Raw genomic sequence first — 10,402 nt, 5'->3', positions numbered from 1 at the left:
GTGAATTTTCAGAAACTCTAAAGAGACATGGGAGAAGATTACCACTCTTTCACCCATGGTGCCGCTGGTGGATTCAAACTTGCTGTTTCTGGATTGGCAGCACAACTCCTTATCTATAGGCTATCAGAGCTCCAGTAATGTCATCAATATTCACCCTATTTCATGTTCCTGCCAAGTCATATGAAAATCAAGGCTGTTTTGGAAAGTAATTCTGAATAATAAACTTACTACACCACAGGTGGGTGTGCATGCACAGTTCTCACTCATATTTTAAAGACTTATCAGAGATTGTGCATCATTTGAAACTCCTTATAATAATCATTTCTATACAGTTATCCATAGCCTTCAAGAATGTATATAAAATAGGTTTATAAGAGCAAAATGCATGATGTCCTACATGAACTGCTCATCCTGATAATATGTTCAAAGAAGAGAGGTGAAATCTCTGTCTTTATTCTGAGGAGAATTATGGGTGTATACTACTGCCAAGATAACTTTTTCTTTTTGCTGGCATCTTGATGCATTCATTATTCTTTGTCAATGCCATCATTTAAATATGTCAGCTCTTATTGTTTCTATTCATAACCCAATTTATTTTTTAATTGTATTTTATTAATTTTAATGAACTTTTACAGAGATTTTGAATTTCTATTCATTCATTTTTCTCCCTGCCCACCCCTCCCCCTCCCAGTTCACTCTTCTCTTTGAAAATCCCCCCAGTACACTCCACTATGCAGCTTTCATTCTGAACTCTTATCATGACCATAATGCCCAATCATACAACGCTTTTAAACTGTTTTCTTCCTCATCTGTTTCAATGCAGTATAATTTATCCAATTGTTCTCAGTCTCACCCCAACCCTGATGTCAGTCCCATTCTACAACAGTGACATATACAGTATTTGTCCTTTTGTGAATGGGATATTTCACTCAACCTAATGTCCTCCAGGGTCACCCATTTTAAATAATATTGTATGAATTCCTTGTTTTTCAATGCAGCGTAGTATTCCATTGTGTGAATATACCACAGCTTCTCTATCCATTCGTTTGTTGATAAGCACTTAGGTTGTTTCCAACTCCTTGCTATTGTGAACAAAGCCCACAACAAACATAGATGTACATATATCTGCCTGGGTGACAGTTATGGTTTCTTTAGGACATATTCCCAGTAGAGGAATTGCTGGGTCAAGTGGTATTTCTATTTGCAACTTTTTGAGATAGCACCATACAGCCTTCCATAGTGGTTGCACCATTTTACACTCCCAACACCAACGACAGTGAATAAGGGTTCCAGTTTCTCTGTAACTTTGCCAGCATTTTGTGTGTGTGTGTGTGTGTGTGTGTGTGTGTGTGTGTGTACCGTCAAATCAGATCTGACTGGTACAGGAGGAGATTGCCCCTCCTTCTCTGGCAGAGCATCTGGTGGATTCGAACCATTTATCTCTGGGATTGCATTGCAGCTTCTTGCCACTAGGCCACCAGACTCCCCTTGCCACCTTTTGTTGTTTGCTGTTCCATTAAATTCGGCTATTCTGACTGGGATGAGATGATATCTCATAGTTGTTTTGATTTGCATCTCTCTTAGAACTAGGGATTTTGAACATTTCTTCATGTGCTTGTTGGCCATCTGGATGTCTTCTTTGGTGAAGTGTCTGTTCATATCTTGTGCTCATTTTTTCAATTGGATTATTTACCTTTATCTTGTTGTGGTAGTAAAGTATTTCCTGAATCCTAGATATAAGTCCCTTACCTGATATGTCATTACCAAGTACCTTTTCCCAGTCTGTGGCTTCCCCTTTTTATCCCATTGGAGAAGGTTTTAGATGTGCATAGGGATTTGATTCTTAGAAGGTCCCATTCATTTATTTATCTTTCAGGACACTTGGAGATTATTTATGTTGTGGATTAGGACTTCTAGAGTTCTTCGAAGCTTTTCTTTAATGAAGATGATATGATAGCATACTTAGAAAACCCTAAAGACTCAGCAAGAAAACTATTGGACATAGTTGACCAATTCAGCAAAGGAGCAAGATACAAGATCAACATACAAAAACCAGTTGAATTTCTCTACAGTGACAAAAAGAAAACAGAGCTGGAGCTAAGAAAAACAATACCTTTCACAATAGCTAATAACAGGATTAAATACTTGGGAGTAAATCTAACCAGAAGTGCAATGGATCTGTTCAAAGAAAATTACAAAACATTACTGCAAGAAACAAAAAGAGACCTGGAGAAGTGGAAGAATATCCCTTGCTCATGGATAGGAAGACTCAATATTGTGAAAATAGCAATACTACCAAAGGCAATTTACACTTTGAATGCAATCCCAGTACAAATACCAATCCCATTCTTCAAAGAGATGGAAAAGGCATTTCCATTTTCATTTGGAATGGAAAGAAGCCCTGAATAAGCAAAGCACTCTTTAAAAATAGAAAAAAGTTAGGAGGCATCTCAATCCCTGATCTCAAATCCTAATACACTGCCGTGGTGGTTAAGACAGCATGGTACTGGTACAATGACAGACACATAGATCAATGGAATAGAATTGAGAACCTGGAAATCAGCCCATCTCTCTATGGTCAACTGATTTTTGACAAGGAAATGCAAAGAGTGAAGTGGGGAAATGACAACCTTTTTAACAGATGATGTTGGCAAAATTGGAAAACTACCTGCAGAAGACTCAAGTAAGATCCACACTTCACTCCATACACAAAAAACAACTCTAGGTGGATCATGGACCTAGGACTAAAACCAAGGACCATAACCCAATTTAAAAAAAATATATATGTTGTTGTTTGTTGTTGTTATGTGCCGTTGAATCACTTATACTCATAGTGACCCTATGTACAACAGCCCTAAACCCTGCCCTGTCCTGGGCCAATCTCACTATCTCTGACACACCCACCCCAATTTCCCCAGTCACTGAATCAATCCACCTTACAGAGGGTCTTCCCCTCTTGCACCGTCCCTTCACCCTCCCAAGCATGATTTCCTTCTCCAAGGACTGGTCCCTCCTTGAAACTTGTCCAAAATATATTAGACAAAGCCTCAGAATCCTTCCCTCCAAGAAACAGCCCAGTTTAACCCACTTCAAGATGAACTAATTTGTTTTCTTAGCAGTCGATGGTATATTCAATACTCTTCTCCAACACCACAGCTCAAAGGCATCAATCCTCCTTCTATCCTCCCTAGTCATTGTTCAACTCTCTGATGCATAACAACTGTCAGGTGCTCCTTACTCATACATATAAAACAACTAAAAATAGTATAAATTATCACAGGTTCACCCTAATAATCTGAAAGTGATATCTTTGGATTTTAACTCTTTAAAGAATTCTTTTTTCAACAGATTTTTCCAGATGAAATCTATGTTGGCTCATTGACCACAGCTCCTATGGGCATTGGCTGTGGAACCAAGTAAAATGAAATTATTGACATTGTTAATATTTTGGTTTTTATTCCAGATGTGAGGATTTTTTTAATGTTTAAATGAAATCCATCAAGACAACTTTAGTCCTTCTTATTATTCAGAAAGTGCTTCAAGTCATCTTCACTTTCACCCAGACAGGTTATACTGCAGGTTATTGAGTTGTTCTGTAATATAGATTGCAATTTTTCCTATTATATAGTCTATTTTATCAAATTATATCATAGCATACTGATATAGTAAGTTAGGTGAAAGAATACAACCCTAACACAGACATTTTTCTAGTTTTATGCCATTCTGCATCACCTTGTACTCTTTAAATGACTGTTTCTTTGTCTATTTAGAGATTCTACCATGAACACATTAAATGTTCTGCAATGTCAATTATGTAATGTCAATCCATACTTTGTTACAATACACAGAGTAAAATATAGTCTTTATATAGTCAGTAGAATATTGGTAAACACATTTTTAGTATTGTCAGCTTCTAGTAAAGATTTTTTTTCTGACATCAGGAACAATTTCCACATCTTCTTCCAAATATAACTTGAATTTCTTCAAATTTCCTCCAGTTTTTAATTCTTTTTAGCCAAATTTTATCTTAATGTGATATTAATATTATTGTTCACTAATTTTGCTTTCTATAATCAAGTGATGGTACAATCAGCGATGATGACAGTAGTAAAGAAATCATTGTTTCATCCAGCAAATCTGCTGTCAAAGATCTCTTTAAAGTGCTAAAAGCATGGATATTGGATTAAAAACTAGTATGTGGCTGATTTTCATTTGTTAAATATGCATGTGAAAGTTGTGCTGTGACTAAAGATGACCAAAGCAGAACCAGTGTCTTTGAGTTGGGATACTAGTAAAGATTATTGAATATACCCATGCCCTGTCAAAAGAACAAATGAATCTGCCTTAGAGAAAATACCGTAAAAGTGCCTTAGGACAAAAATTATGACATTTCATCTGGTATACTTTGGGCCTGTTGTTATTGGAAGAATAAACCAGGTTAGGAAAAGTAGAGGGTCAAGGAAAGAGAGGAAACACTTCAATGAAATGAATTGTTTAAGCGACTCAAAGAATGGACGTGAATATGACAGAGATTGTGTATGGTAAAATAAGATTTCAAACTGTTGTTCATAGAGTGTCTATGAGTTATAGTCAAACTGATGATATTTAACAACAACAATAGCAACAAATCACCACATCTTCCTTCCTAGTGTGCCTTGGTATAAAAGCTCTACTGAAATGGGTCCACCATGTGTTACCAGTGATATCTGAAATTCCAGTAACATAGCTTTCAGCATCAGAGCAACAAAGAAGCCACCAGAGCAAGGCAAATTGACAGAGAAGTAATAGCTACTTGACATCAATAAGACCTTCTTCTCATTCTTATTTTTCTTAATATTTAGGATGCCATTAATAAATAGTCAATTTATAACAACATTCAAATATTTTAGCTTTATTAGTAAAAGGTAGAAAGGATCTTATAATATTTATTAATGTCTTGTGAATGTGCCTAATCATATATTGTCTGTATTTTTACTGTTCAAACCCTCATGATAAGATTTTTGAATAGAGTAATATTTGGAAGTATGCCCACATGGCTGCCTGGCAAGTTTATTTTGGGAAGGAAACAATCAATTTAGAGCTATTACTGAAAGAACCCTTATCAAGCTCATTTCCTCACCTAATGCTTCACAAGCTACTATTACATGTTTAGTAGTAACTTCAAAGGGACAGCACTATGTTTTGTAGGTTTTATTAATGTGAAATTTCTCTGAGGGCACCAAATGTTTGCCATTAACTACAACACAGAGACTTGTGAGCATTGGTCATAAAGGCCTTACCAAAAACTTACGCTTACTCTAGTCCAAGACACTATTAGTGTGATTTTGTGGACATTTCCGTGTTATTATTGAATTACAAGGGCTGAAATGTGGAATTGAAAGTTGTATTATGCTTGATCTTGGTTTTCCAATCTGTCTTCTTCACCAAGACTATTGACAATAGTGACTTAGTCACTAAAAATGTTAGAGTTAAAATGATGTGTAGTGTTTAGCTCACATTCAGTTAACAATAACAACAACAACAAAACACAATATTTTTTTTCCTATGTAGTATATCAAAATACAGACCTTTATCCAGAGAAGCATTTCATGCTCTTAAGTAAAATAGCAGAAAATAAAATATTTGGGCAAAAGACTTAAAACACAAGAATGAAGAGAGTTACTTTTATGGTAAGAACCTTTACATAAGCAATAAAATATATCTGCCAAATCAAGATATCCTGATGTACCTTTCAAGACATTGCAAGATGATGATCTTTTGCCCTTAAATATGTGAATATTATTTTTCTCTGTCTTATGTTTGATTAGTCTCTAGGGGCAGGCTGTTCTTTTGTTAGTCATTAGTCCCGAATGGACCAAAGTAGAGAACAGTTTAATTGTTATCTTTACTTGTCTCCTATAATTGTGGATTTGAACAGTTTCCTTTCCATTTAGAGCTACTTCTATTCTGTTAAATTACAACCACCTCAGGGGGCTTCATTTCATAAGCTGATTAAACCAGTTCCAGAGAAGTCATGGGCTAAGACTGCCCATTCTCAGGGCCTCTCAGACTTTATGGACACTCCTGACGCAAATGAGCTGCAGCTGCTAGCTGGGAAAGATTCTAATGTCCAGAGTGAGAAAACCAAAACATCCCTTGGAATTTGGCTCATGCTTTAGGAAAATAGGATAAAAATACGGAAATTATAGGAAAATCATTAGCAGTTGTTTGGTTATTTTTCTCAATAGACTTTTGTTTAATATTTTAGATATTTGAGCTGTTCTGTAAGGGCTTTTGTTTGGTTTCCTCTGCATTAAAAATAGCAAGTAGAGCAGCCAGCTTTCCAGAATCCAGCTATAAATTAGGAAAAATAGAGAAGGATGATATGGAATTTCTAACTTAAATAAATCTTCATATACTATTTAAAGTCGTTAAAAGGAAGGGATTCATGCAATACATAGCAGCTTCCTTCCTTTCTTTTTGTCATATAGTTTATTTTCAAAATGCTTTATATTTGTTTAGAATTCAGAAACATTTAAAAAGAAAAGAAAACCCTGGAAGGTCTTCTTAAAATTATATTAAAACTAATGTTGCAAAATCCTAAAAATCTATGGCATAATTATTTTTAAAGACAGAAATAATCTTTTAAAAATAATTTGCTATGTTTTATATTTTCATGTAATCCTTTGCAATAGGTATTTTAATGGAGCTGTTCCCAAATACAGATTGAATGACTGATATTCTGCAAACCATTTCGTTGTGTTTCACTATAAAAAATCAAATAATGGCAATTTATGAAGATAAAAGGAAGTCTTGTGAACTAGAGGTAAGAAGGTGCACTGCAATCTCAAAAGCATGGTGCTGGAATCCACCAACTGCTTTGTGAGATGCGATCTTCTCCCATGCAATTTACTGCCTCTGAAAACCTGCTGGAGGGTTAGCTGCAAATTAGTTTGGAATGATAAAACACAATAATATAATTAGGAAATACAGAGTAAATTTGCTTTTCTTAATTAGAAAATACTTCTTTATTTATCTATGTCTGAATCTAACGTAATTGATATAACACAAAGCTGCTAGTGGTTTATTTCAGCTTAATACTTATTTGCTTTAATAATGCTATATTTCATATTGTTGCTGCTGTTATGTGCCCTCTAGTCATTTGCAACTCATAACAACCCTTTGCATAATAGCTCTGAACCTTGCCCTATCCAGAGCTAATCGCACTGTCTCTGATACACCTGCCCCCATTACCCAGTCACTGTGTCAATCCATCTCATCTAGGCTTTTCCTCTCTTGGACATTCCCTCCATTCTTCCAAGTATGACATGCTTCTTAAAGGACTGATCCCCCTAAGCAACATGGCCAGAGTACATGAGATGGAGCTTCAAAGTTCTTTCCTCCAAAGAGTAACTTGGTATTACTCTCTCTTGGACAGATCTATTTGTTGCCTTGGCAGTCTATTGTTTGACCAATACTCTTCTCCAGCATCACAGTTCAAAGACTTAAATTTTTCTTCTGTCATCCTTATTTGCTGTCCAGCTCTTCTATGCAAGGCAAACAATTGTGAAGACCATGACCTGGATCAGGTGCACTTTAATCTCCAGACTGACATCTTTGCTCTCCAGTACTCTAGAAAGGTCCCTGAGAGAGGAATTTTTCCCCCCAGTGCAACCCATCTTTTGCTTTCTTGATTGCTAGTGCCAAGAGTGTTGCTTGTGGAAACATGTGACCTAAAATTATTAACAATTTCAATATCTTCTCCATCTATCATGAAGCTGTCAATTGATCCAGGGGTAAGAATCTTTGTTTTCTTGTGGTTGAGCTTCAGTGTATATTGGAGACTGTGTTCTAGACATTCTCCAGCAAATGCTTCAGGTCTTCCTCCATCTCGGCAAGCAAGATTGTATCATGTGTATAATGCAGGTTGTTTATAAGTCTTCCCCCAATTCTGATATTACATTTTTCCTCATAATGCCCAGCCTCCCAAATGTTCTGTTCCACACATAGAGTGAAAAGTTATGGAAGTGGGATGCATCTCTAACGCACTCCTTTTCTGATTTTGAACCATGAATGTTTCCTTACTCTGTTCTGATGGTTACTTCCTGGTCCAAGTGTAGGATTTACATAAAGGCGATCAAGTGTTCTAGGATTCCCATTCTTCTCAAGGTTAGCCACAATTTGTTGTGATCCACACAGTAAAATGACTTTGCATGGTTAATTAAACATAGACATTCCTATGATAATCTCTGCTTTCAGCCAAGAGTCATCTGATATTGGCAATAATATACCTAGTGCCATGGTTTCTTCTGAATCCAGCTTGTGTTTCTGGTAGCTCTCTGTCAATACATTGTTTCTGTCAATTTTTTATAATCTTCAGCAAGATTTTGCTTGTGTGTGGTGTCAGTGATATTGTTTGATAATTTCTACACTTAATTTGGAATATGAGTAAATACGGATTTCTTCCAGTTGGGCAGGTGGTTGTCCTCGAGATTTCCTGGCACAACTTCATAAGCACGTCCAGGTCTGCATCTGTTTATTGGAATATATCAACTGGTAGTCCATCAATTCCTGGGGACTTGTTTTTTTGCCAATTTATTCAGAGCTGTTTGAATTTCCTCCCTCATCACCATTGCCTCTTGATCATATGTTGTTTCATGTAATTGTTATGTGACAGCCTGGTATAGTGGCTCTGTGTACTCCTTCTATCTTCTTTTAATGCTTCCTGGATTATTCAATATTCTGCCAACAGCATCTTTATGCAGTGTAACTTGAGGTTTGGATTTGTTCTTCAGTTCCTTCCGTTTAGGAATTCTGAATATATCCCTTTTGTTTTTCTGACTCCAGCTCTTCGCATATTTCATTGTAATACTTTGCTTTGCCTTCTTGAGCGGCCTTTTGAAATGTTCTGTTCAGCTCCTTAACGTGATGATTTTTTCCCCTTTGCCTTCCTTGACTTCTCAGTGTTCTAGTGCAATATTCAAAGTCTGTTCTGACATACAACTAGGCATTTCTCTTTCTCTTCTGTCTTTGTAATGATCTCATGCATTCTCCATGGATATATTTTTAATGACCTCCACAGCTCATGTGGTCTTCTTTCATTTGTGTCCAAAGTCTCGATCCTGTTCTTGAGATAATTTTTAAATTCTCATTGGGATAGACTCAAGGTCAAATTTTTGTTTTTGTGGATTTAATTTCATTTTCTTTTGCTTCAGTTTTAATTTTCCATGTTTCATATTATTTGTAAAATGGATCAGGACCTGCAGATGCTCTTCCACTTGAGTACACAGGGAAGTGAAGACATATGCCCATCATGCCTATTCCTTGAATTCTATTTTATTTAAATGTCATGGCATTTTGGAGGAAAGATACCTAACATAAACAAACAAACAAGCTAACATGAGCAAAGGACCAAGTAAATCAGCAAACAACAAAATCACTAAGGACAAGCAAGAAAGTCTGTAAAGAATTCCTGCAGAAAGAGTACAAATTGAATTTTGAAAGCGCCTCTGTGCTTTCAAAGTTTTGTCTTCCCTTAGAGTTTCCATTAAATATCCACTACTCATCTAAATTCTTCTTTTCTTTAGAAACATTAACATACTATTAAAAATGTAGATTTTTTTTAGAATCTCTTTTCTTCTGATTTTCTAAACTTTGTTTCTTTCTCTTTCCGCTATTTTTGACCCCCACTTCTTTTCCTTTTGGACTAGTAAAATAACAGTAATTTTGGTCCCATTTTGTCACTTGATGACAGATGTATCTATATCTGGTTGTTTTAGTTTCTTATTACTTTTACAGCAGAAATAAAACAGGTGAGTGATTTTAAAAAATAGAAATTTACTTTCTCAAAGTGAACCCATAATTCAGGGTATTGGATTTAAGAGAAGCCTTTGTCTACTCTGGAGAATTACCCTGTCTAAATTTTAGCATTCTTCTTGGCATTCTTTTGAGGCCTCCACTTGGTCTGTACCTTTCTCACAGTCATACTCGATTGCTTCTGTGTCTAATCTGCTCTTTTTACACCTAGAAAGTGATAGTATAAAACTTCTGATACATGTTCATGAGACATAACCTCATTAACATAACAAAAACAATCTCATTCCCAAAATGGGATTACATACATAGGTAGAGGGATTAGGTTGCAAAATCCCTCTACTAGTGAATGTAATCCTATTTTGCAATCTGTTTTGGGGTAATAATTCAACCCATATTACTAGTGTTTCCATGGATATTGGTAAGAAGACTGATACTATAGAATTTTGATCTAAAATTGCCAATATCTATCTCTCTATTTATCACCTATCATCCACATATCTATCTATTGTTCGTGTCACTGAGTCAGTACAACTGATAGAACCCTATGAACAACAGATCTGTACCTTGTCTTACTTTGTGCCACCTGTACTTGAGTCATTGCAGCAGT

Source organism: Elephantulus edwardii, unplaced genomic scaffold, assembly GCF_000299155.1.
Source record: "Elephantulus edwardii isolate Elephantulus edwardi_28Jun2011 unplaced genomic scaffold, EleEdw1.0 scaffold00012, whole genome shotgun sequence".
NCBI lineage: Eukaryota > Metazoa > Chordata > Mammalia > Macroscelidea > Macroscelididae > Elephantulus > Elephantulus edwardii.
Note: the sequence above shows the minus strand (reverse complement) of the source record.